Source organism: Emys orbicularis, chromosome 16 (genome assembly GCF_028017835.1).
Source record: "Emys orbicularis isolate rEmyOrb1 chromosome 16, rEmyOrb1.hap1, whole genome shotgun sequence".
In the NCBI taxonomy this organism is placed as follows: Eukaryota; Metazoa; Chordata; order Testudines; family Emydidae; genus Emys; species Emys orbicularis.
Window position 1 is genome coordinate 28,957,406 of NC_088698.1, and position 27,103 is coordinate 28,984,508.

The following is a 27,103-nucleotide window of genomic DNA, read 5'->3' on the forward strand; positions in this document are numbered from 1 at the left end:
TGCTCACCTAGGTCCCTGTTATTTCAGATAGCAGGGCCGGGTACTTTTGGAGGAGTTCGATCCCTGGTGTGAAGCACAGTAACGAATATAAGGCTCTGTGGTGGCCGCAGATTTCTCGCAATATATTTAATAACGAATTTCTTTTTTTGTGCACACACCCTCTTCATGTTGTATCTCAATTAAATACATTTTAAATTGTACATTCATTAGCAAAAGAATCCAATTAGACCACTCATCAATATGTCATTGTGAGTGATGGCTTTTCCTTTCAGGGTCATGCACCATCAAATCTTCTGATTCATCACTATCATGAATCTCTTCTAACAACAAAAATACGGGATATAAACTAGACTCTCACTTACAGCTGTCCTTAAACTGATGGCAACTTGACACGTTGTTAGGTCTGTTACACTCCAGTTGTAGCCAAAATACTCTTTTTTTTTAAAGAAAAATCTATTCTGTAAGAAACTCTTCTTCTGATTACTTTAGTTTTAAATACACTGATAAAAATAACGTCTCCTGCTTGGAATGGTATTTTTGCTTGCACAGTCCTGTGCATAATCCTAGATTACTGAAATCCGGGGAAAGACTCTGCATCTAAGAACTGGAGAAGTGTGCTTTTATAGGTGAGATTAGTTTTGTCTCCTTTACACTGGGCGATGCTTGGGGATTAATTGGAGACACCACCCATTTGACCTCCACATGCAGTCTTAAGGCGGAACATTTCAATGGTTACTGAAAGGGATTTATCATGTACTACCTGGTAGGAAGCTGAATTAACCTTCCAAAATCTTCTACTGGAACTTCCATTAAATGGCTTACTCCCCTCCCTTAGTAATAAAGTCCAATACTCCAACTTGCCCAACGACTGCTCAATAAAACAATGTTATTTTTAGATACACATTAGTGGCTTGATTTCAAATGTTGACTAAGACCAGCATTGGGTCTTAAAGTGAGTACCACAAATTAGACTAGTATTTTGTCGTCAGTTTCATATTAGGGTGCTGCTCCTTGATTCCTGATGTCTATACTGCAAGTATCTGATCTGCAGCTGGTATAAATTGTCAGAGGTCAATTGATGGGCCTATGACCATTGACAGCAGCTGAGGATCTGGCTGCATATGTATCCCCCATATTACCTATATAAAATAGAACCAAGTTTTCAGGTATGTGTTATAGGAATAAGCTGGAGAGTAGGGATCGGATACAGAGGGACATAGACAAATTAGAGGATTGGGCCAAAAGAAATATGTTGAGGTTCAACAAGGAGAAGTGCAGAGTCCTGCACTTAGGACGGAAGAATCCCATGCACCGCTACAGACTAGGGACCGAGTGGCTAGGCAGCAGTTCTGCAGAAAAGGACCTAGGGATTACAGTGGACGAGAAGCTGGATGTGAGTCAACAGTGTGCCCTTGTTGCCAAGAAGGCTAACGGCATTTTGGGCTGTATAAGTAGGAGCATTGCCAGCAGATCGAGGGACGTGATCATTCCCCTCTATTCAGCATTGGTGAGGCCTCATCTGGAGTACTGTGTCCAGTTTTGGGCCCCACACTACAAGAAGGATGTGGAAAAATTGGAAACAGTCCCGTGGAGGGCAACAAAAATTATTAGGGGCCTGGAGCACATGATTTATGAGGAGAGGCTGAGGGAACTGGGATTATTTAGTCTGCAGAAGAGAAGAATGAGGGGGGATTTGATAGCTGCTTTCAACTACCTGAAAGGGTGTTCCAAAGAGGATGGATCTAGACTGTTCTCAGTGGTACCAGATGACAGAACAAGGAGTAATGGTCTCAAGTTGCAGTGGGGGAGGTTTAGGTTGGATATTAGGAAAATCTTTTTCACTAGGAGGGTGGTGAAGCACTGGAATTGGTTACCTAGGGACAGGGCCAGGTTTAGCAAGTGACGGGCCCGATTCGTGGGGCTTGTACTCACCGGGCGGCGCTCCGAGTCTTCAGCGGCACTTCGGATCGCGCTCCGGCCGGGGTTGCGGGGCCACGGGGTTGCTGGGCTCCGGCTGGCACTCTGACCGGGGAGCGGCGCCATGGGACTTGCAGGGATCGGGTCGGCGCTCTGGCCGAGGGAGCAGGGCCGCGGACCTTGCCGGGCTCAGGCTGGCACTCTGGCCGAGGGAGCGGGGCCGTGGGGCTTGCCGGGCTCGGGCCGGCACTCCGGCCGGGGGAGCAGGGCCCTCTTAGGCGCAGGGCCCGATTCCAGGGAATCGGCAGAATCAGCCTAAACCCGGCCCTGCCTAGGGAGGTGATGGAATCTCTTTCCTTAGAGGTTTTTAAGGTCAGGCTTGACAAAGCCCTGGCTGGGATGATTTAGTTGGGGATTGGTCCTGCTTTGAGCAGGGGGTTGGACTAGATGACCTCCTGAGGTCTCTTCCAACCCTGATATTCTATGAATCCAGATGTATTTTATAAGAATCTGTCCTTGACTTTGTCATTTTTTTCATCATTAGGACAACTGCAGGTATTTGTATTTACAAACCTGGAGCATTAAGGGGGTTCGTGTGCCCTGTGGGGTTGAATTGCATCAAATAACACTGAAGTCCTTCAAAAATAACCCTCCAAATTGTTCCCTGCCTGTAGGGAGGAAGGAATTTGGAAAACTCCAGAATTCTATCTGGATATTTTAAGTCAGAAAGCAAGAGATTTGCAAGAGGAATGGTGCAATGGCTCAGAATCCAGCAATGTGTCCATTAACCCAGAAAAAGGGATAACAAGCCAGGCTAGAATGACCTCCATTTTTCAGCTCTATTTGCCTGTATTTCTACATTACCTACCCTCAGTTAAAGGTAAAGGCCACACTCTCTCTCTCTCTCTCTCTCTCTTCTGCAGCCTGCTAAACGCAAGCAGGCTGCTGACCCAGCAAAAAAATGCCACGGGAGCAATGGGCCCTGGCTCCTAGTTAAAAAACAAATCTATTTCATCCACCCCGGCGATGCTAGCAGTATATCTTTGTATTCAACTTGCTTGCTATAACCAGGTGTCACTTCCACTTTGAGGGTCAGATTCACTCCTCCGCTAGAGCCATTCTGGTGATGCAAGCAAGGGGATCAGCAAGCAGCCAGATCGTCCTAGCTGGGGATTCCTTTGGTGTCCTGCCCTTCCAGCTGCTGGCCTGAGAGTTGGGTCAGGGCAGAGGGCAGAGGGCCACTGTGCTCTGGTGGTTCCCAGCCATAGCCGGCTGGTGTACTTCAGAACAGTCCTGAGATGTAGCACTGACCCTGTCGTCTGGGAACCACAAGCAGCTGCTTTGAAGTCTCTGCCACTCAAACGCCCCTGGATGATGACTGGAACTTTGTTCATAAAAGGCCCAGGAGACAGTCTGTAGAGCATTGGTCTAGGCATCTGTCCCCCACCCCACCCAACATGTTAACAGCTGATCAGATTGACCAAGGGGACTGGGGGGTGTTGGGGTTTCCCCCCCCCCTCAGATTTTCTTTAAGGCTGAATTACTGTCAGGTGGGACTGGAGTTGCTTCAGCCAGTGTCTCTGATCAGCCAGGCCGCAGCAGAGGAAAGCATCATTCCCAGAAAGCCTGGCACTGTAACGCCGCCTTATGCTAGGTTAAGAACAGCCAGCTAGCTGCCCCCCCCGAAAGAGATCAGTCATTAACTAACGAATCCAATGGGAGAGTTAGTCCGACAGCCTTGGGCAAGTCACTGCAGCCTAACTATACTGCAGGTTAGAGATGTGTCGCAATGGAGGGGACTAATTCAAGATGGATTTTTTTTTAAAGTGCCTTTTTTTTTTGTCAAGAGAAGATCAGACCAGATCTTGAATTTATTTGTTATTTGAAAATAGTATCTGGGAAAAGGACTTGGTCTGTAGCTTGTTTGCCGGCAGTTTGCCATGAGGCAGTGTGGCCTAGTGGTGAGAGCAGAATTGCGGGGTTCTGTTGCTAGCTTGCTGCGTGACCTTGGACAAGGCATGTCCCGTCTCCGTGCCTCAGTGTCCCCACCTATAAAATGATACTGACCTCCGTCGTAAAGCACTTTGAGATCGACAGCTGAAAAGGCCTATGCAAGTGTAACCCACACACCTCTTGGGTGTGGTGTTCTGTCTCCTCTAGTGGCACCGAGACCACTTAGAGATTAAAGAGTCTGCTACAGCCTTAGCTAAGAGCCATGTGGTTTTTGGCTCATGCAGAAGAGGCTCATGTATTTAGCTCCAGAGGTCCCAAGTTGAATCCCGCCCACAGGTGACCGGGGTCTGTCGGTGTTACATAAGAGCTAGGTATTATTATTACGAGCATTCAATATTTGATAGTCCGAGTCCAAACTGTTCTGAATGGCCTTCACAACATCCCTTGGCAATCAGTTCCACAGGTTGACTGTGTGCTGTGTAAAGAAGTACTTCCTTTTGCTTGTTTTAAACCTATTCATTTCATTGGGTGACCCCGTAGCTGCAGTATTGCCAACTCCAAGCATTAAAAAACCATGAGTCAGGCCTCCAAAAATCATGAAATTGACTTAAAAATGAGGAATTAAAAAAAATTGGGCTTACTTTATTCCTTTTCTGATTTCTCAGCCTTTAGGATGCACCCGAGTCACGTTTTAAAGCTTCCCTGGACTAGGAACGACAGCTGAGAGTCTCACCTAGTCACATGAATCTAGGAACTGGGGCTTTCAGAAAAACATCCAATCACGCGCGAGACTTGCGATCAAACAGCAAGAGTTGGCAACGCTGCATAGGTCCCCTGTGACCCTGGTCAGCTGGGTCACAGGTGCGTGTGGTTTAAGAGAGAGGCTGGGGAAAAGAACCGAAACAAGTGTTTTTTGGGGAAGTGGGGCCACCTATATCCAGCTGTGGGGGAGGTAGGTGCTCCTGAATGAGGGCTCTGGCTGCGTTCAAGTTTTGTTGGCTATTTAGACAATATGGTGAAAGATGTATATGATCTGAAGAGAAACCAGAGTATTTAGGCAGCAAATAATAAATAAGACAGTAAATATCATAATGCCACTGTATAAATCCACTGTACGCACATACTGCATGGAGTTCTGGTCGCCCCATCTCAAAAAAGTTATATTAGAATTGGAAAAGGTACAGAGACGGGCAACAAAAGTGACTAGGGGTATGGACCAGCTTCTGTATGAGCAGAGATTAAAAAGACTGGGACTGTTCCTCTTGGAAAAGAGGCGACTAAGGGGGGAGATGACAGAAGTCTATAAAATCATGACTAGTCTGGGGAAAGTGAATAAGGAAGTGTTATTTACTCCTTCTCATAACACAAGAACCAGGGGTCACCCAATGAAATGAATAGGTTTAAAACAAACAAAAGGAAGTACTTCTTCACACAGCACACAGTCAACCTGTGGAACTCATTGCCAGGGGATGTTGTGAAGGCCAAAAGTAGAACTGGGTTAAAAAAAGAACTAGATATGTTCATGGAGGATACGTCCATCAGTGGCTATTATCTAAGATGGTCAGGGATGCAACCCCCATGCTCTGAGTGTCCCTAAGCCTCTGACTGCCGGATGCTGGGACTGAACAACAGGGGATGGATCACTCAATAAGTGCCCCGTTCTTTTCATTCCCTCTGAAGCATCTGGCACTGGCCACTGTAGAAAGGATACTGGGCTAGATGGATCATTGCTCTGACCCAGTATGGCCATTGTTATATTCTTAGAGAATGCAGTTTTGCCTCATTCCTTCTAATACACACGATATTACACTACTTTATGGTCCTGATTCTATGGTGTACCCAAGGAGCATGTGGTCCAAGGTGGCAGGGGCAAAGATGTCTTTTGAAGCCACTTTTTGTCCCTCCCCCAATTCTACTGTCATGGCGAGGAGTCACCGGGGGGCACTCTTACACATAATTTGACATGTTCTTTTTCTTACTGTGTGAGCAAATGTTCAGTCTTCGAAGAAACGTTGTGCTGCTAATGTGGGGATGTGGATTTTTGGGGACGTTGCTGCAAACTGCAAGGGAGTTTGTTCTCTGCCTTAATCTATCTAACTAAAGTCAATTCCTGGGGCAGAACTGAGCACTGCTGTTTGGGCTGACAGGTTTGCCTGCATGCCATTGGTCACCACCTCTGTTCAAAGACTGGTGTATACAGTGTACAATAACCAATAGACACTGAGAAAATACCCTGACCTCACATCCCTGATTTCTCTGACTGGTTGGAGGTGTTCAGCATTGCTGCAACTAAAGGCTGAGGTTCATTCAGCAGCACTGAAGGAGCGAGCAGAAAGTCTACCATCAATGTCTTGCCCACATTTGACATGCTTGGGTTTCACCACATAGAAATCAAGGACACCATCATGTCCTTCCAGCTGGCAATACTCTTGAAGAGTGTGATCTCCATAGCACAATCAGTTCTTCCTCTAGAAACTTGACCGTGATGAACTGACAAGGACAGAATTATCTTTTTATAACTGCTCAGATATCTGAAATTGGAATTGAGCATAGTCAAGCATACCCTGGGAGAGCTGCCATCTCTTCCTAGAAAAATGTGTCCTGGGGAGTTTTCAGTAATGACAATGACAGTTCCCTTCTAGCTTTCAACTCTTCTAACACATCTAACCAAAGGATCTGTCTGTGCTGCAGCCCGGGGAGCAGTCTGATGTCAGCTGTTTCGGCTCTTGTAGCCTGTCTCCCAGCAGAGCCAGCTCAGTGAACAACTCATCCCTCACAAACTGTAGCAAGAAGTCTTGAAAACCTCGAGCTGTCTGGCACTGAAGAGTAACCCACCTTCGGGGTCTGCAGGCCGTTCAAAGCCAGGTAGCCTGCCCATGGCCATGGGCAATGCAAACCCCTAGCCGAAGGGGCCCAGATCCTCCCCCCGTTTTCAATGGGCAATGGGATCTGGTCTGTATCTCTATGGCTGCTTCTTTCACTTCGAGGCTGAGGAGACACAGTACAATCACTCTTTGCCCATGGTGTGTACCCCAGCCCTCTCGTGAGTATCCCACCAGGGGAGCCCATGTCTGCCAATCTCCGTCCCGGGGATGACACGATGAAATGATGTGTAAAGGCCTCCAGGATGTGCTATCATGACAAAGCCAGACTGCAGGGAACCCGGGGCTAGCCAGTCCCACACCCGCTTAGCCAAACCTGAGTGCTAGAGGCCAGATATCCGAGACATTACTGCCGGCCTTGGCATACTAGGACTATGCCAACAACCAAGCCAGCTGGTGTCTGGGGCCTACCACACAACAATATAGAGGCGTATGGTGCTGTACGGTCTGTTTGATGGCTGGGCTCCGGCCCACCCTGCTGCTATCAGTGGGTTGGCTGCTGGTGCTGTCGCTGCCCCAAAGTGCTCTCCTCCTCCTCCGCTAGCCGGTGGCCTGGCCCTGCCTGCTGTGGGCTCTGATGCAGCCTGCCATGTTCTTTTCGGCCTGGCTGGCTCTGGCGTTGTGTCGGGGAGATGCCGGCTCTTCTCTCTTTAATCCTCTTGCTTCCAGTTAGGGTGACCAGATGTCCCGATTTTATAGGGACAGTCCCGATTTTTGGGTCTTTTTCTTATATAGGCTCCTATTACCCCCCACCCCTGTCCTGATTTTTCACATTTGCTGTCTGGTCACCCTACTTCCAGTCCACCAGAGCCCGTTATACGGGCGTTGCTTTGGGTGCTTAGCACAGTAAAGAGCATGTTTAACCTTGTGCCCACCGCAGTCCTGGCTCCCGGTGTGAGAGGCTTGCTTGTGAGTTAGCCTCGTGGTAACGTACTCTCCTGCACACGCTACTCTGCCCCTCGTGGCCCAGGCCAACAGGCAGAGACGCACCCCTCTGAGTGCTGGAGCTCTCCGTGAGTCAGTGATGACTCAGCCACTAATGTCACCTCCCAGCATCCTCTGGTTCCTGGGCTCACCCCTCGTTCATGGCAATGATTGCTGGATGAGGGCAGCTCTTTTCCTGGTCTCTCGCCACAGTTTTCTGCCAGCCCCTTGTCCTTTCCGCTGATTTTTCCAGTGTTTCTTTTCCTTGGCTGCTGAGGGAAGACTGAGTGACTCAGACCCCTCCAGCATGCAATGTTCACTGCCTCTCCAAAGGAATCTGGCCAGAGGCGTCTCCCAGGTTGCCAGCTCCCCTCAGGCTTTTGCCTTCTCTTCTCCGAGTGGATCTGGCTGTGAGATCTCACACAGATAGACCTCCGCTCCTTCCCACTTGCCTGCATGCCTAACTGCTGCGTGCTGATTGCCTCATTGCAGGGTAGGAATTCGCTCTTGTGCCTTGACTTCTTGCACAAGTGTCCAGCATTCTCTCTGCCCACTGCTTGCCGCAATCTAAATTCTCTCTTTGATGCAACACGGCTTGCCGTTCCGTATCAATACTTCTCGCATTGAGACCTTTACATCAGCTTTAAACAGGGACGCTTCTGCTCATCCTCTCCTTGAAAGACAGCCGAAGTGGTCTCTGGGACAGCAGCAGCCAGGAATTTCACCATATCATCTTACATGCCATGGGCTCCCTGGGATATCCGCTGAGGTTCCATTGCTGTGGATGTCAGTCCGTCGGGGAGGAGGGCTGTCGCTCTGATCTCCCCCTGGCAGTTTGAACGCTGCCTGCGTGGTGTTCTCTAAACCATCCATCTACACTAAACAGCTGAAATATGCGTAGGTGTCTGATTAATACACATGGAACCTAGCCACTCCAAAGCGAAGACTTGTGCTGTAGCCTTGGTGTTGAGGAGGCTAGATGTGGGAGCTCATGAGATATTTGTGCTCACCAGCTGCTTGGAGACCCAGGCAATAATTCCACTGCTGGGCCTAATGCACTGGCTAAGTATGAGACCAGGCTCCAGATCCTCAAAGTTATTTAGGCACCTAACTCCCATTGAAATCAATGGGCGTGGCACCTTTGAGGATCTGGGCCCGTGTCTCCATCTAGGTCGTATCGGCAGGGCATTGGCCTAGAGCTCAAGAGACCAGGGTCCAATTCCTGGCTTAGTCACAGATTTCCTTTGTGCCCTTGGCAAGTCAGTTAGGGCTTGTCTACACTATGGGGGCTGTTGAAGTGCCGTCGCTATGCTGCAGCAAACCCATAGCATAGATGCATCCTACAGCGATGGAGGGGTTTTTCCATTCCTGCAGTAACCCACCTCCCTGAGCGGTGGTAGCTAGAATGCTTCCATTGGCCGAGCTGCGTCTACACCAGGGGTTAGTTCAGCAAGGCTACGGTGCTCAGGGGTGTGAATTTGTCAATCTAAATTGTTAGTGTATTCCAGGCCCTAGTCTACCCTATGCCTCAGTAACCTGGCCATAAAATGGGGATCCCAGGGGCGTTGTGAAGATAAATACATTAATAATTGGGAGCTGCTCAGGTGATGAGGCAACCAAGTACCTACATCTAGATAGAATCTATTCCCTTTTGGCAGCGTGGAAATTCAGTTGCATTGATATCTACCGTCAATATAACCGGACATCTGCTAACAATACAGAGATGAGCCCTGCTCTTTGGGAGATATGGGACGACTCTATGGTGCTGAGCAGGCTGGGGTCTCTGGATACCAATCCCCTAAAACATTGTTTAATGTTGGACTGTGACTGGGTTATTTGTTGGGCTATTTATTCCATCTAAATTAATACAACAGGTATCTCCCAGACCTCCCTGCCTGGAGAGCTTTGCAGTCCCTCCCTTGTTAGTCATGATCTCTCCCCATCCTCCCTGCCTGGGCAACTCCCCTGGTCCTGGGGTCTTTTCCTCACTCTGCAAACCGCAGCGGTGCTTTCCCCCTTCATTGCAGCCTTCTGCTATGCTTTGTAGGGCCATCACCCAGATCACTCCCAGGCATGGCTTGTTCTGCAATTGGCTGGCTCGCCCCAGCCCTAAAGGGGCTGATTCCACACTGATTCCACACTGTAGAGAAAGGTCCCACACGCTGTTTTTCCATTGGTCAGTTACAGGATTTGTATCTATATAGGACTGAAATCCTGGCCCCATTGAAGTCAGTGGCAAAACTCCCATTAACTTGGATGGGACCAGGATTCCACCCAAGGAGTTTTTAGCTTGTGTAAAGGAAACCGTTTCTGACAAGAGAAAGCTGAAGAAATACTAGGGGCAAGTCTGCAAAATGCTATTTTTGTCTTTATCCTTTAACCAGCAACAGTCTCTACCAATTGAGATCCAGCTGTAATGCAGCGTGCATGCAAATTCTAAAGGGTCTACAGAGTAGATACCACGACAACCACGGAGCCTGTAAAGATGCAGACGGACAGCCCGTCTGATTTAATAGCTGCCTCATTTGAGGCGCTCCCATTTGGGTCTAAGCAGCCCCCTTGCAGGGAAGCATATGCCATCACAGGGAGATAACAAACAGCGCTTCTCCACTTGCATCCCAGAGTGCACCTCACTCCTGAGGCAGGCTTGCTGGGGGAGCTGACACAGCTTGGCATCTGCTGTGTGGGCAAGTGGAAACAGGCCTGGGGAACATAGACCTGCGCACTGTCCTCTCCAATAGAGGAGAGTTTGGACACATGAAGCTCTGTTCTGCTGCTTGCTGGAGAAAGCAGGAAGGCTGATCTTCAGCTAATGTGATAGAGAGACTTGTCCTATTTGTAATTTCATATTCCAACATGCTAATATCATATTAGTATTATGGTTATTCATTTACATTAGTGAAAACAAACATTGATCTAATACGCTGTTCACTGCAGCACAATGGAAGATTGCTAGTTTAATGCAATTAGCCTTTCTTAGAAAATGATAGAGCATCTCTGCTCTTTCCAGAAACATTTTCAGGCCCTGTTAAAGGAAACCCAAGTCCTGTAAGCTAAGATAACACTAATGGAAAGTGTCAGATAACACCAGCTTGTGGTTGTTACTGGGTAATTAAAATAGTAATACAGTAATATATTGGTACATCACAATGGGCTGGCTACAGTTACCTGGTGCCCTGGCTTGAATTGTAAATGAACGCATTCTTATTTATGTTATTACAGTGATTTCAGTGTCACCGTTACCCTGGCTGTTTTAAACCGTCGGATCTGAATACATTGTAACCTGTATACAGATCTGGAAATACCTGGCTGTTTTCTTTTTTCCTTTATGAGCCACCTTTGCACTTGCAAGGTGCATTCATTGGAGGGCAGGATGCAATGTGCGTGCATGGAATTGCGGGCAATGGAACAGAACACAATACAAACCCAGACAAAATTCTGTTAGTCTATAAGGTGCCACAGGACCCTCTGTTGCTTTTTACAGATTCAGACTAACACGGCTCCCCCCCTCGGATACTCGATACAAATCCAGACATTCGGGCAGGTAGGTACTGTAGTTTGATGAAGGTCAGCCCATTGCAAAGCAAATGAGAATGCACGGAAAGGGAGATCGGCAGGCACTCTTCGGGCCCTATGCTCAGCTTAGCTCAAAGAAGCATCGCTTGTGCAAAGACTAATCCCCCAGCACTCACAGTTGTGCTAGCTGCCAGCAGCACCCCAGGGCTGTTCTGGAGTTTACTGGGGATTGCTGGAGTGTAGGGACCCCCCCCAACCTCTGGCAACCCCCCCTACACAGGGCACTGAGATAGGTTTGCACAGAGCCACTACATCAACCTTCCATCCCAAGGGGAATCCAGCTGTATGGCTTCTTGCTGCTGCCACATTGGCACAGATCAGCTGGAGCAGCATGGAGAATCTGGCCCTTTATATTTCAATTTCCTTTCTCTGACTGGATACGTAGGTCAGCGGGGCTATGTCCTAACTAGGGCTGCACATCAGAAGGTCGGCGAGTCGTTTTAGTTAATGTTTCATAGCTGAACTTGGATCCTTAATGGGACCGTTGGCGCCTACAGAGCTGGATCTCCCGAGAACAAGCCTTGTAGCAGACCAGCACCTCCCCTCCAGTCCTGGCCCAAACTAGAGAGCAGGGGGCCGTGTGAAAAATTCAATATAACCTGCACAACAAAGGTGCCTGGAAGCTTTCGAAGCAGATGCTGCTTTTGCATCCCTCCCCACCAGCCATGGCAAGCAAACCTCTCCTGCTGCTTCCTCGGTGAATGAGTAACAGCTGGAGGTCCATTGTCCTCAGCCTGCACCGTGGCACCCTGCTGTGTCTCTCACTGCAGTTAGCCAGCGCCGGGTTAGCCTCGCCCAGTTGGGAGCATCCCCCTCTCCCTCCCCAACAAGGCCCTACTTATGTCTACTATGTCCTCGCTGTTTCTGCGCTTCCCCTTGGAGGTCTGGGGGCATATCCCAGGGTTCTTTGGGCTGAGACGCTCTAGGATTCCTTCCCAGACAATTGTGGGAAAACTTGTCTGTCCTCGGAGGGAATCGGAGCAAGGCATTGGAGGGCGATCAGCATTTGGGTGACTTAGCCTGTGTGCTAAGTTCAAAGAGGGCGGGTTCCAGCCCGAGTTAAATGGGAGCCTGGGCTCTAACCCATACCCCCCAGCCAGGTCAGCTAGCCTGGGCTTCAAGCACCTACAAACCCAGCATACAAGTTTGTCTGTGTGGATGGTAGCGGGTTTGGGCTAAAAACCAGGTAGGAGCCCAGGTTAACTGGTCCGTAGACATACCCACAGCCAGTGTCTCGTGCTGTGCACAAGAGGGGCATTGGGTTACTGGAGAAATTCAATAGCATGGGACTGATTCAAATGGAACGGTTTCTTCACACATGTCGAATTTCACCATCTATTTCCTATGTCCGCCCTGCATTTCATCCCGTATTTCACACGTCCTTGTTGTGTGTCCTTGCTATGGCTGACGTCAGAACTAAAATCCCACAGTTCCAGACTGCACAGGCTCAGAAAAAGTATTTGAGTGTTAGGGTACGTCTTCAAAGTAAACCTGGAACCTTCCGAGGTTGGGCACCTCGCGAGCAAAGTACTCTTACAGCGCCAGGCTTGGATTCACTTGGTGGCTAATTCAGGGCAGATCTTCCTTTTAAGTAAGCATCTCCCGCCAATGGTAGAGCACAGCGGTGAAACGAATCTCTTCCATCTCTCTTTGTCATTGGCTGCCGCTTCCATCTGTGATCCGGGGTTGAGCTCGACTGTTCTGCCCGCCCTGCTAGGGGGTCTTCTGAAGGTTTCTCTTGGGCATCCTTGTCTCTTCACACCAGTTGGTTTCTACTTGAGAGCTTCATGTGGGCGTCTGTGTGCTGGCATCCGCAGTACGTGCCCCAAATGTGCCCAATGCTTCCGTCCAATTCTTGTGGAGGTAATTTCTCAGGTCTCTTCATTGGTGATAGTCTCTCCTTCCAATGTCTTATTTTCAAAGGCATCTAGTTTCCTATCTAACATCTACTAGATCTCCAGCCCTCGCAGCTGCATGTTAGGACTGAGTTGAAAATGCTCAGGTTTGATTGGCATCCGTTGTTGAGTTTAGTGAATGCTGTGGACGCCTTTCCTAGCCTTGATGCCACATCTTTCTTGAGGTCTCCCCTGGCTAGTGTGATGTTGCCCGGGTAAACGAACTGTTCTACTTTCTTGATGGTTTTGCCTTTTAATGGGATGTTACTGCTTGGTGACCGGGATTCAAGGATGTTTGTTTTGGTGGAACTGATTATGAGCCCTACTTGGCTGGCTGGTTTTACAAAGGTGTCTGTCTTTGTAGGTTTTGGGGGTGTCGCTCAGTAGCATGTGAGTGAGCATCACATTTAAGGTAAAGCTATTGCAGAATCAAGCAGAGAATGTGTCAAGTATTGGAATTAAACAGAGGGGCTAGTTCAGTGACATTAAAAAAAATGGTTCGCTCTCTCCTAGGGTCACGTCCTGATTGCTGCTGTGAACGTGCAGCAGCTTTCTGGATTTGGTTCATTATGCATTGGTGGTGCGTGTCCGACACTGGACTTTGCTTGTCTGCTAAATTAAGCAGCCCAGTTAGGTGTCAGGTTGCTACTATGGGTGTAGGAATGTAATAACATCCTACTAGCAAACTCGGTTGCATTCTTTGCATTGCAAGCTGATATTCTGCAGGCACAACAAGACAAAGGAAAGCACAAAGAGCCTTTATGCTACAAGTTGTATGAACCGAGTCACCCGTAGTCACCCACCTGTGTATTCATTTAGGGAGAAGAAAGATGGGCCATTTCTTTTCCGAAAGCCACTTTCTACCTAAGTGCGTGTAGGCGCATGTGCTTTCCCCATGCATACTGTGTGCGAGGAATATTCTATTGCACAAAACTCGTACATGGGAGACTATGGAAAATGCCGAAGCTATGAAACATTCCATCTCTCCTGCTAAAAGGGGGGAGTTGGTTTGGTACAGATATTGTGTAATTCTGGTGTCAAGGTGCAGGGACTGTACATATCTTATGGGAAAAGGTCGTGTGAATAGATCTTTTGGCATGTAGCAGCCAGAGGGGAAGCATTCGCTATGGTGCTCTAGGCCAGTGGTCCCGAAACTTTCTACCTTGCACCCCCCCTTACCCCTGCCTGCACCCCCCCACCCCTCGGAGATGGGGAGCCCTGGGCGCGGGGCTGGCAGCAGGGGCCAGCAGCCAGGCCGGGGCCAGGAGCAGAGCTGGGTGGTGCTCCCTTCCTGCCCCCTGTGGGGACTGGCCCGGGCCCCAGCTGCGCCCCCCTGAGCATTCCTCTGTGCCCCCCCTGGGGGGGGCACGCTCCACAGTTTGGGGACCTCTGCTCTAGGCACTCAAAGAAGTAGCAATGCATCCCCTCTCCCCTAAGTAACAGAGGCAGAAACTCATGTTTATTTAGGCTGTCAGCTCTCTGGGGCAGGGGCCATCTTCTGTTGTGTGTTTGTACAGCACCGAGCACACTGGGGGGTCTCTAAGCACTATTGCAGTACAAACAATAATGATGTTGTTCCCAGTCTCGAATGCAAGATGTAACCCTGCTGCAGGCCCTGATTTCTTTCTCCCAAGATGAGATCCCTTTCACGAATGGTTTTTGCACTGCTTCCAATACAAAGGACGTTATTGCTGCAAACCTGTCATGAAAAAGTGGGCTGCGATTTGTTTTCAGTCTGGGATGTCTTTCCAGTCAAAAATCGCCCTGGCATTCTAATGGATTTAAGAATTCAGTATCTTGGGAATATTTTCTGTGCCATCACACTTACGCGCTTTTCCTTTGCAGTGTGGAGTAACGTGCATTTTTCTTCTGCATTTCAAACAGGGCTCACAGTAGAAATCCTCTGTGCTGTGTTTGCTTTCAGACGGGCATGGGAGAAATTCATGCCCCCCACTGCAGTTTGGGAGCATCTACTTCTGACCGAATCATTAAGAGCGCTATTATTTTGGCAGCAGAGTTTGTGCCACCGTTTCCATGTCCGATGTTCCAAAGCCGTGACTATCTGATCCTTTCACAAGCCCAACCCAGTGGCTCAGGCCGGCACATCTAGAGAGCCTGGGACTGGGGCTTCGGAGCAGCCTGTTGAATTTTTAATCCGCTACAACTGAACTCCCAATGTCAGTTACGTTTAAAACTTAAGACATCCGCTCAGTTAAATAAAAGAACTCCCCTCAATTCGCTACAGAGCATGTCGAGGTGATTTCAGCCGTGCACTGAAATATTGTCTGGGCAGCTGTCAGAGGACTTACGCTGACACAGGCTGTTGTGTACAGCAGAGGAGACACATTTCCGGCAGGTATCCGTCGGTGGAACTAATCAATGTGGACGGGCAGCGGAAAATCATCTCTAGGTTGTTCTGTGTAGGAATATCAGGTCAGATCCTCAGCTGGTGGAAGCTGGCATAGTGCCATGGGAGCGGCACTGGTTTATATCTGCTGAGGACCTGGTCCAGCATTTCAGAGTTTATTTATAACTGACTTGGAAAGCCGGGGTTGTGTATGGTAGCATCAGGCCTCGTGAAAGCGAAAGAAACAAAGGAAGGGTAACATGCGGGAATAAAATCATGATAATTAGCAACAACAGTACAGCACCTTGCATTTAATACAGCACCTTGGATCTCAAAGCACATGATGGATGTTAGTTAATGAAGCCTTGCACAAGCCTTGCATGCGTTCCCCAGGAGGGTTCAGCTGAGCATCCAAAATATTGTGAGCCAACCCTCTTTTCGGTTCCTTCCTCACCAAGCAGCTCGCCTCAGTTGCTCCCCACCATACCCAGAACAACACAACAGCCAGTCTCCTCTATCGGAGTCGTAAGCTATACAGCTCATCAGTAAATCTTATCAAGAATATTTACAAATTCCTTTCCTCCCCCATCCCTGTTAGCACTGGCGTCTGCTGTCTCATTTCAATCGAAAGCCTTCCGTTGATTTACAGCAAGGAAATAGATTTATAAACCTTAAAACAGATTTGGAAATCCTGCAAAAATCTATGAGCAGATGGACAAATCCTCCTTTGGATTTACAAATCAAGCCAATAAATCCCAAATAAGAGGTTTTTCCATTGCAAATCTTTTTGCACTTGGGCCAGAGAAGGGACTTAACTACTAACCAGGGACTCTGGAGCCCAAGCCACCAGACATACAGGTTCCATGAAAATGGCTGGATGAGAAAATTCTGTACCTGACTTTTGTGTATTGTTCAGGAAAGCACTGTAACCTGAGCAACCCTCACGCTGCAGTGTCACCAAACATACAGACCCGAGGGCAATCCGCTTGCCGTTACTTCTATTGACAGATCTCACTCTTCCAACTGTTCCCTCACCCGTAAAGCTCCTCCACCCACTGTCTGGACTGGTGGGCCCAGATCCTCAGCTGGTGTCCATTGGCTAGCTCTGACATTGCAATCAGTTGTGCTACACTGATCTGCACCAGTTGAGGATCTGGCCTTCTATATCTATTGACCTGTTTCCCAGTTAACAACCCCCATGTAGTTGTGCTTCTTCACTCACACCGACACACTGGCGCTCCTAACTCTGCCCTACCTACACTTTCATGACGTGATTCTTCCTGGACAGGGTCAGGTAAGATACTGACGGCCGCCCACCTGGAATGCAGATTGCTTCAACATCTCCGTGCCTTAACATCTCCCCAACAGCTACATGATATGCTCTCGAATGCACATCCCTGACCTCTGCGGCAGCCTCGGGTATGTGTCTAGCGGCATGACTAAGAGTTGGAATGCAGTCTCATAGAATCATAGAATATCAGGGTTGGAAGGGACCTCAGGAGGTCATCTAGTCCAACCCCCTGCTCAAAGCAGGACCAATCCCCAGACAGATTTTTGCCCCAGATCCCTAAATGGCCCCCTCAAGGATTGAACTCACAACCCTGGGTTTAGTAGGCCAATGTTCAAACCACTGAGCTATCCCTGCCCCCCTTTCATTGGAAAAGCTCCCTTTGACTTCAGCGGGCTTTGGATCAGGCCCCATCTCTAACTGACACGCTACTCTTCCATCTTCAATGATCTCCCCCACTGCCTTAGAGCTAGAGGTGCTGGGGCCAATCTGTCTCATTCTGAGACTAATTGGCTAGGTGCTGTGGTGGGGAGACTGCCTGGGTTTTCTGCTTTGCACCCGCTCATGTTGACACGGGGATCAGCGAAGAAGACCCGCCAGGCATTCTGGAGTCACTGCTCTGGGCACTCAGGAGAATGGGAGCTGTTGAAGGAGACGGAGTGTGGATGGTAATCCAAAGAGTGACAGCACCTGTCTGGTTGGAAGCCGAGGATCTCAGTCTGTGGAGAACTCTTCTGTCTTTGAAGAGCTGCATAAGAGGGCTCAGGAACTTCACTTCTGCTGCGCACCTGGTACAAGGTTGCTATTGAGTCCGACCACTCTTCAGCTGCCATGGCACGTAGTCTGGAGGAACAGCTGTGCAATAGCGGATATACAGAGATAGGAATACTAATCTGAATGTCATTACTTCTCAGATAAAGCAGTTCAGAGATACATCAGAGGATACAAGCTGTGGCCCTCTCGTAATATTTAAAGTTGGGAAATTGTGCTCGTGCTGAGGGCTTGATGGGAAATAATTCCGTTTCACCAAAAATTCAGAGGCTTTGACATTTGTTTTTCTGTGCCAATATGCAACAAAAATGAGACCTTTTTGAATTTTTTTTTTTTTTTTTTTGTGAAAAAATGGGAGGGAGAGAAACTTCCCTACCCTGCAATAGCCAATGGCCCAGTGATGAGGGCGCTCACCTGCATGTGGGAAACCTGGGTTCCAGTCCCTGCTTCAAATCAGGACTTGAACCTGGGTGTCTCACATCCCAAGTGGGTCCCATCGCCGCTGGGCTTTTGGCTGTTCTTGGGGTGGGTCTCCCCCTCTTACTCTCTGGTTTGGACCAGAAATTCCATCCTAGACCTCTGATCAGCTCTATTCGCAGCCAACAACAAGTCAAAGTCAGAGGCCCAGTGAAAACCATATGGACCATATTTCCATGGGGGGCTGAATGGAAAATCTCCGAGGTTTAATCAGGAAGGGGGTTGGCATTTAAATGCCCCTGCAGCTCTTATGGGCACCTCCGTTGGTGCATGCCGTTGCCTATGTTTATTCAGGAAGCGTGGGTAGCTAGACACCGACAGCTGACGAACAATAGGAGAGGTGCTGCAATGATGTCACACTGACTCTTAAAGGACAGGATATACCTGGGTAGAGCATGACCCGTGAGAACTGCAAAGAGATCTAAAACTTCTTAGCAAACTTGAGTTGAAGGAGGCTGGGGTCCTGAAGGTTGGAGCTGATGCTTGGCTTTGGGAGGAAACCTACCACATTTTTTAACCTGAAATGTGGTGTTTTGGACTGTGTTTCACCTTGAATTTTTGCATTCATTCAAAGTTGAAACTCCAAGGGGTGGGAACCCTTGAGACGCAGAAGGGGAAAGGATCTCATGGTCCCTGTTAACCAAAATTATCACATGTCACACAGCTCTAGGGGGTTGCACTACAGAAAGGGGGAAAGCCTTCCAAGATTTGGATGCTTGTCTACATTTATCCTGAGAACAGGCTCCCCTGGGCCAGGCCAGATTTAGCTCTCAGATACACCAATGAAAGTCTGCAGTAACTTCACCGAAGTCAATGGCACGCTCTGGATTTACATCCATTGGCATCGTTCTTTATTTGTAGCACCGGGGCATCCAAAGATCCCAGCCAGGGTCCAGGCCCCATTGTGCTGATGGATATACAAACACAGAAGAGAAGAGAGCTCCAGAGAGCAATGGAGACGAGTGCCAAATCTGACCCATACTTTTTAATGATCAAACGTTTTGGTTTCATGGACTGGGGAAGGATTAAACTCATCATTAATCCAAACCAGATTGCCCATCTCCTGTGTCCGTCACGTTGGGAGAGTGAACTTTAGTGGTTATAGTAGGAGGCTGGAGGGCACGGGCAAGCCTCCTGGGTTCTGTTCCTAAGAATACCACCGACTGACTCCTGACATGAATCTGGGCCTCTGAATTAACTTCGCTGTGTTGCAATTTACCCATGTACAAAACTGGCATACTTCTATACAGCGTCCTACATGAGTGCTGTGAGACTATATTCATTCATCGGTGGAAGGAGTTTTGAGATTCTTGGCTGAACGGAGTTATATGAGGAATGTATAAGCCATTGTCACAAAAGCATCTTGAAGCCTGGTGATGGAGAGAGCTGACAATTCTGAAACAAGAAATGGTTTCGGGTCAACTCCAAAATGACAGTCTTTAAAATGTTCAGCGAATCAAAGAGAAAAAAAAAGTTTGGGGTCAAATGGAGCATGTTGTTTTAATTTTGAGCAATTTTTAACTTTTTAGTCACCTATAATTGAAGGAAATTTCAAAACAAAAAATCATTTAGAAAAATGTCAAAATAAAATGTTTATTTTTCTGACGAACAATTCAGCAACAATGACATGAATTTTCTAAATGTTTCGGTCAGCCCCAATCTGCATTTTTCGCTGACAAAAGTTTCAGTTGAAAAATGTCATCCAGCTCTAGTGGTGAGCAGAGAATACCCATAATCCCAGATCCAGACACCCCTAAATAGCTGAGAAGTTTCGATCTAGATCCACACTTTGGACCTGACCCCACTCAATAATGGACTGATCCAACCCGCCAGATCTAAACAGAGAAAGTTTTGATCCGGGTCTAGAACTGAACTCTACCGCTCAGACCCATCTGTAATAATAAGAGGCAGATGGCACCTCCTGTAGGGAACTGATGGACTTATACAGAAGTTTGACCCAATTTAGAGTGCACACAAGAAATGGAAACTAGCTAGAGACCTGAAGTAGGAACTATGAGATGAACTAAGTTATACTGCACAAACTTCAGACAGATGGAAATCAGAAACTGCCACCGCCTAGCAGAAAATAGTGCTATATTGGGCAAAGGGTGTTGCCAACAGACTCTGAACCCAAGCCAAGTCAAATAAAACATTAAAAAAAAAAAAGTTAGATTTGTTTTAACTGCCTCTAAAATTTCAGGTGGTATATTTAGCTTGGCAGCGTCCCTGGAATGGATATGTGGAGCGTGTTTTTCTGGTGTGGGCTGACGTCTGTTTGTGGTGTGGATGAGACCAACGGGCTTTCTCCCCTCCAAGCCCCACACCCTGCCTTCAGAACGGGTTACTTAGCTTCAAAGGGATTGCAAAAAATTGCTGTGCTTGACGGCTACAAATCTGCCCATGTATTATGGCTATATCATTTGTATCTATATTTACAGCCACTCCTCTTGGAATATTTATTGTGATAGAAACGACTCCCTTCCTACTATCACTATATAGAGACAGGGCCAAATCTACAGCTGGGGTGAACTGCCATTGCTCCATTGAAGTCAATGATGCTACATCATTTATACCAGCTGAGGATCTTGCCTCGATAGTGTAAATTTTCAAATGTGACTTGTGATTTTGGGTGCCTCACTTTTTTGGTGCCCAACTTATTATTTATTATTGGCATTACCCTAGCACCGAGGAGCCCTTGTCATGGACCGGGCCTCCACTGTGCTAGGCGCTGTACAGACAGAGACCAAAAAGACAGTCCCTGCCCCAAGGAATCATAGAATCATAGAATATCAGGGTTGGAAGGGACCTCAGGAGGTCATCTAGTCCAACCTCCTGCTGAAAGCAGGACCAACCCCAACTAAATCATCCCAGCCAGGGCTTTGTCATGCCAGGCCTTAAAAACCTCTAAGGATGGAGATTCCACCACCTCCCTAGGTAACCCATTCCAGTGCTTCACCATCCTCCTAGTGAAATTTTTTTCCTAATATCCAACCTAAACCTCTCCCACTGCAACTTGAGATCATTACTCCTTGTTCTGTCATCTGGTACCACTGAGAACAGTCTAGATCCATCCTCTTTGGAACCCCCTTTCAGGTCGTTGAAAGCAGCTATCAAATCCCCCCTCACTCTTCTCTTCTGCAGACTAAACAATCCCAGTTCCCTCAGCCTCTCCTCAAGCTGATATCAGCTCCTGAGGAGCTGATAATCTACATACTTTGAGGTCTGATTTGCAGGAAGGGATGAGCACCTCCCCTCTGCGAAATGAAGACACTTGGAAGTGTCACTTTTGAAAACCTAACCAATGAATTGAAATATAGGTTGACAATAGATCGAGACAAACACACACACACACGCTGGCTTGGAGCTCCATCACTGACAATTTTTCAAACAAGATGGGATGTTTTTCTACAAGATCTGCTCCAGGAATTCTTTTGGGGCAGGTCTCTGGCCTGTGTGATACAGCAGATCAGACTAGATGATCACAGTGATCCCTTCTGGCCTGGGAATCTATGAATTGCAATCAATGTGCCCCTCCCCCCCTCCCCCCCCAGCCTGACTTTGCAATGCTAACTAATTGCATGGCATGAGTTTAATCATATGGTTTTCAACTTAAATCCCTCCTCCCCCCCAAAAATAAAAAAATAACAGTAAAGGATTAAAACTCCAACAGAACTTGTGCTCAGTCCAGCACCCTGAACGCCATTTCCTGGCAGAAAAAAAATGCCTGCTGGTCTTTTCACTTCTTAGTCACTCCTAGCTTTGCTGTTGGGTTTTCTAATTTTCCCAGGGAGAAGATGAAACACACATTCTACCTCCCACATACATACATTAGCTTTTAAGGACAAGACTGACAGTAATGAGCCACCCCCCCGATCTCTGGAAACTGTAGCTCTGATGGGGCCTTCACTGTTCTAAATACTTGGTGGGTTTTGCTGCTCCTTGCACTGTGAGTGCTTTGCTCTTTTCTCTAATAGCAGGGCCGAGATGGGAAAAAAGAGCGCTTCAGCCATGCAGCGTGAAATCCGGCTGCACTTGAATTAAAGGACTTTTTTAAGGGCCATTTTTGCCTATGCACAGCATCATTATCAGCTTTGGACTCCTTTAGCCCAGGTAAGAGGAAGGGATTCGGTGAGTCTCTTGTCGTTCAGTGATAATGCATGGAGCATTGTAGAAGGGAGCTACGGGAGTTCTTCATAGTTTGAGCCAACATCTTCTATTGAATTTGAAATTATACTAATTGGAATCTTGGCCAGGCATTCAGAGCATTGAATTGTGACCATTACTAATCAATAGGAAAGAAACACAACAGGAACCAGTAATGCCACCTAATCAGAATGCAGTTTATTTATAACAGCCAATAGTATAATTCTGTGAGCGCGGTCTGTTAGGAACAGGCTGATGGTATCTGATTGGCTGGAGCACAGGATATAAGTCTGTCCTTGTTGAGGCTTTTGCATCAATAAAACCACATGGGTGTGATGGGGTCCAGATACCCGTGTTTACTAAATATACCCAACATGGAAGGCCTAATTATATATGTATACACACCGCATCTGTGACTGGTTTCTAAACACAGAACGCAATGAGCACCACAAAAGGGCTCACCAACTATTTAAAGGGATGCTCCTTCACAGTGCAGTCCTCTTGGCCAATCAGGAATGCCTCAGGCCGACGGCTGAGGATTCAATTCACTCTTGGGCACAGAATCTGCACAAGGGCTTAAGTGGGACTTAACTGTTGACCCTATTTTCAAAACCAGAAAGTGAGACCCTTAGACTTAGACTCATGACATGCCCAAGGGCTCCCGCTCTGGTTCCTTTCTGCGATCAGCCCTGCCTGGATGACGTAGATTGAAAAAAGGCTAAATTCTACCTCGTCTCCCTGTGTTCCTCATAGAGTGCAGGGAAGTGAGGAGGAGAGAGACCACCAGGTGCACGCGGACGCCCTCTCCTCCGAAGGGGTCACAGCTGGGGTTTTGCATCGACTAGAGTGGGTCATCGACTCGTCTTGCAATGTTGTTGCCTAGGAAGCTGTGACAAGCTTTGACCCACTGTGGCTGTCGTGAAACATGTTCACTGCGTGATGCGACCCAGGGCTGTGGGCAAAGCAGGTACGCCTGGAAAAAATATTCCGCAGTTATAAAAAACTCAAGTGTTTAGACTGGTGCAATGAAAAACCTAGACATTTCATGAGCCCTGACAGAATTCAGGGAATCATGGGACTGTCCCAGTAAAACCAGGATGTCCTGTCTCTTTACTTAAGTATCAGGGGGTAGCCGTGTTAGTCTGTATCTACAAAAACAACAAGGAGTCTGGTGGCACCTTAAAGACTAACAGATTTATTTGGGCATAAGCTTTCGTGGGTAAAAACCTCACTTCTTCAGATACATCTGAAGAAGTGAGGTTTTTACCCACGAAAGCTTATGCCCAAATAAATCTGCTAGTCTTTAAGGTGCCACCAGACTCCTTGTTCTTTACTTAACTGATGCATGGTCTCATTCTAGCCCTCTAACTCTTTTCAGCGTCTCCATCAAACAAAACAATTTAAATCGACATCAATCCCCATCTGACAGGTTTGCTTGTGTGTCTGTAGACTGGGGAATTTCTTGCACTCTGATTGTTATTTTTAGTTTTGAAACTCCATGGTTAATGCATGTAGATGGAGAAAGGTGCCTTAGAAACAGACCAATTAAATAAATAATGTTCCTGTTGATCAAATCATTCTATTAAAGTCCCAGCCCTTTCAAATGAGATTTCATTCATCTCCCAGAAATTGTTACTCAAGTAACCATTGCCACCAAAGTCTAATAGAATTTACGCGGAACGACATGTAAAAACAAAACACTTTTAAAATGTGTTTTTATGTAAACCCAGCATGGGGTGAGGCTGCCTGCAGAGAGGAAATCTTAGAAGAGAGGGAGGCTGTTGTACAGAGAAGATAACAAAACACACTGGCAAAACAGCGTTCCTGCTGCAGAAAAACAATCCAAAGCCCTGTTTTTCCTGGTGTAAAATCAGGAGTCGCTACACTTAGTTCCAGTGGCATCCATGCAAAGGGAGTTAGGTCCAGAATCTGAAATGAACAAAGGAAATTCCCGGCTGTTTGGGATGACACAAATCTTTACACTAATACATACACTGATGCCCTAATACTATAATCCCCACTACTGCGACTAGTATACACTAGTCAGCACAGCCAGTGCAAGAGGTGTTTTCGAAATGTCCCTATGAAATTAGTTGTGTTCTCGTGAAAATCCTGAATGATTAGTGCCAAGGCATCATCTCTTATTGCTACCAGAGCAAAAGGAGGCCAGCTCTGCCAAAAGCATTCTTCTAAAAAGCAATGTGGCTAACGGGCATTCCTTCCAGGAAAAGACTCTCTGCTAGTTTCTGATGTCATTTATTCTGAAGCCAATGGAATTACTCTGAATCCACGCCGGTGTGAGGGCTTGATCTTGCTTTCCATCAACTGGAATAGGAGCAGGGCCAGGAGAGCATGAACTGGTCCAGTGTATGCAGTTTTCATTGGGTGGGGAAAAAACATGTTCCATCCATTGATACACAAAGCCAATCCCTTTATATATATATGGCCCTTAATGTGGTTTTCCCCTCGCACACCCAACCAGATTGCTTCCCAACAAAAGAAGATAACAAACAAGTTCAGCAACAAAATGTCATCAAAGCCCAGAATTTTAGCTTTGATTTAAAAGCAGCCAAGTGCACAACATGTTCTTCTCATCTCCCGAAGCATTCACAACCCCGGTGTATTAGTGGCTCAAGGGATTGGGCATCGAATGGTCCTTGCATGGCTGAGTTTGACTGAAGGACAGAATGGAAACCTTAATTTGTACTGTCCTGGCTTTGCTCAGTTTCTCTCCCAGCTGTAATATTATTTAACTCTAGTTGGATGCATCTCATTTTCTGGTTCTGGATTTGTTTTGTTTGGTGGGGGGTTTTGGGGGACGGGGAGAAGGAGAAATACCTTTTCACTGACAGGTCTACAGCTGGATGATTTACCGAAGAGCCCATTCTGATTTTAGCAGCGTGAAGTCCACATTTCATGTCACCACGGAGATACACCTAACATATGTCTAGTTTGATAACCAGACTCATATTTTCAGAAAGTGCTCATGGGAGTGAAGGACTCCTAGCACTGACTAGATCTAAGACAGATGATTTGCAAGCTCCTAACATAGCCACTGCACTCCCCCCCCCCCCCTCCTGTTATCTGCAATTATCCCTATTGCAACCCTGGGCCTTTTTTAGTCTAGTGAATGGAGCAGAAGCTGGGAATCAGGACTCCTGGCTTCCCCAAGAATTGTGACAGTGTAAATTCTTATTCACAGGAACAACTTGATTGCAGCATCTGCCAGTGGTGCCCCATGTATCTTTTGTAAGTGAGGCTAGGAAAGTTGCAGAATACATACATAAGACAACATGATCATCTAACATCAAGAGATTTTGAATTGCCAAATAACTAGATGGTAATCAATATGGTGAGGCAGCATCCAATTTAAAAGCTGTGGGTTGATTTTTTTTTTTTTTGGACAGAGAGAGACCAGCTCAAAAATGCATGCTATAAGACTGATTGCACACAAAAACTTTTAGCTATCCAGGCATCTGGTTAAACTGAGTGTGGATGAACCAGATCTGACTGTTGCTGATGTAATCAGTGCAAACACGTACTTCCTCTTGGAAACGCCAGATGACTTCTTCATTCTGGCTATTAGTGCCGGGAACTAAAAGTGAGAGCAGAATTTGCCTCTGTGCAATGCAGCTACAGTATCTTCCACAGGAAGATCTCACAGCACTTTTTTGGCCTCATGTGAAGTAGATAAGTGACACACCTATGGCTCTCTAGGACTTCACAACTGTCACGATGCTTCACATCACAACCACTTGGGAAACTTCACGGTAGCGGGGGTGGGGAATAGGACCCAGATGCTCCTGCTTCCAAAGCACAACCCCCTACAGGAGATTTGCCATTAGCTGTTAGCAGTACACAGACTATGGAACATTTTTGAACAGTCTAACTCCATCCAGGAGGGGGCAGTCAGTAGGACATATACACATGCCATACCATCCAGTTAGCGCATGGCCAGATCATGATTCCTGTTTGACAGTTAAGGAAACCAAGAATTAATGATTGTTCCCGGCAGAGTCTCCTGAGCAGGTAGCCTGTTTCCACGTTTTAAACTCTAGACTACAGTCTAGCCATCTCTATTTTTAAAGACCTTTTCTCTTACTCTGTCCTAGGCCCCGATAAGAAGTGGTACTGATATGATGCAACCGGATAGTTCAATTGCCTTTCTTCTCCTAATGGAACTCTTGTGTTGGCTAATTTGCTGTTTTTAATGGCCTGATTGTTCTGCACATCCCCGGGAAGCCATGTGAGCACTTCAGTGTGTTTGGCAGTGGTCACGTGCTAGGCGGTGCTTGAAGGCAACTGAACCTTGTTGCTCAATAATTGCAGAGCAATTTGGAGACACGACTCAAATGTATAATTTATGGGCGCTTCATTCATCCTGGTCACAAGCAGTTACTGAGACAATTTTTATAGCACAAAAACAATTCCCATCAGGACATGTGGCTGGCTACCTAGACAAGGGCATTAGTTTGGAAAGGGAAGAAATCATCGAGTCGTAGGACTGGAAGGGACCTCAAGAGGTCATGTAGTCCAGTCCCCTGCACTAAATCACTTTGAACTTTCTGATGAAGGTTTCCTCTTCAGCGAAAATGAGCAAAGGACCCTAAAATGAAGAGAGCCTGATCTCACCTGCTTTGCACAGGGTGAGAAGTGGGTGTAAAACGCTAGCAAATCAGAATTCCCACCCGCACCTCCAGGAGAACATTTCACACACACTTTGCACAAGTGTGAATGACTAGAAAAGAAACCAGGCAGTAGGGAACCCGGCCCGCCACCATTCTGATTTGCTAGCATTTTATGCCTACTTTGCACAGGTGCAAATAACTGCATATGGGGCAGGGCAGTAAGAGGAGGAACTCCGGCTCTTAGCCTGCATTGCTGTGCACTATTATATCAGCATGAGCTGGTGGACTACTACCCCAGAGCC